Source organism: Vicia villosa, linkage group LG2 (assembly GCF_029867415.1).
Source record: "Vicia villosa cultivar HV-30 ecotype Madison, WI linkage group LG2, Vvil1.0, whole genome shotgun sequence".
In the NCBI taxonomy this organism is placed as follows: domain Eukaryota; kingdom Viridiplantae; phylum Streptophyta; class Magnoliopsida; order Fabales; family Fabaceae; genus Vicia; species Vicia villosa.
The window spans coordinates 105,974,682-105,976,237 of NC_081181.1; the positions used below are offsets into that span (position 1 = coordinate 105,974,682).

The window sequence follows — 1,556 nt, forward strand, 5'->3', positions numbered from 1 at the left end:
TGTATTTTTAATTACTAATTTAGTTATATAATTGAATATTAATATAAAAGGCCAAGAATATGTTTGGAGTGAAACATAGTAGTTTGAACTTTGAACCATTCATTCCACCATAATTTTTGTACATGTATGAATGATTGAATTAATGATGTGAATGAAGCAAGCAAGTTGCATATTCAATTACCGGTTTCAGTCGCTACAGCGTATGCAATTAATTTCATATTACGAGTTGCATGTATATAAATAACGACTTCAGAGTGCTGTAAACAACGAAGCTGGAATAGCTCAGTTGGTTAGAGCGTGTGGCTGTTAACCACAAGGTCGGAGGTTCAACCCCTCCTTCTAGCGTTTTTTTCATGCTTATTTTTCTTCTATAACCTCCGCCAATTTTACTTCTATAACCCCCTCTAATTTCAACCACATTCTTCTATTTATTTACTGTAGCATACCACACGATAACAAATCACCATTTATTCTATACATCACTTCAATGTACTTTTATTCATTTTTCTTGGAACAACTACTGTCTAGTTTTATATATTTTTTTTGTAAAATCATATCAAATACATATCTTAATTTCTTCTTCTCTATATCTTAATGCTACTTAAATATTCATACTTATACTAAAAATTATTATTATTTTATGTTTTAACAATATTAAAAGTTAATGTTTAAAAACTAAAGTTTGAATTTACTCAACTAAAAATAAATAAAACATTTTAAACGACTAAAAATTATTATTAATAAACTTAAATTCTTTCAAAAATTTCATGTTGGAATGTGAACAATCAAAACTAATTTTTTTTAATTATACAAAACTAAAAAGTAAATAAAATATTATAATAATATTAATATTAAATTTAAATATTTTCAAATTTTGTAATGTTGAAATGTGAAAAATCAAAACCATATTCTTAAAATATTTTAAAACTAAAAGCAAATAAAACGTTTTAGACGAGTAAATATCATTTTTAAAATATTAATAATATATTTAATTAATTTTTCAAAATTATGAGTTGTTCTTCCTCATGTTGGGGATGAGGTATTTATAGAGGTTCGTGGGCGTGAAGTTAGTGTTTCTAAGGAATGATAATCGCCCACTTAGTCATATATAGTAGTTGAACGATGAATCCCGACTTCTAGAGGTGTATTTAGTTCAGCTTCGACCGATTTTTGGTTTTTAGTATTTTTCAAAATAAACCGAACCAAACTAACTGGTTCGGTTAGATTTGGTTGATCGATTTACAATGTTTTCTCAAACATTACATTCATCAATTTATCCTCCATTGTCGTATTTTACGATGTAATATCTCAGACATCCTTGGACACGATAGAATGCGGCTCTTTGTAAAAACCAGTTAGTTTCTGGTACAATATGACTTTTGAAGGTTGGAATGAGAGCTTTTTCTAAAAATCCATGGACAACATATCTTGGAATGGTATTTTTAAACTAGGGGAGGACTGGTCTAAGCAAGAGGATAAGTTGGTTCTTGGTAACCCTAAAAATAAGTTGGCTCTTGGTAAACCTAAAGAGTGTTTTACGAGGATACATTTAAGTT

General features: G+C 28.3%; 1 non-coding gene across 1 annotated transcript; it reads left to right on the forward strand.

The window, feature by feature from the left end:
- The first annotated feature begins 271 nt into the window (after nucleotides 1-271).
- On the forward strand, nucleotides 272-345 carry TRNAN-GUU (transfer RNA asparagine (anticodon GUU)). Its single transcript has one exon. It is a non-coding gene; the product is annotated as a tRNA-Asn (tRNA).
- Nucleotides 346-1,556: the final 1,211 nt, after the last annotated feature.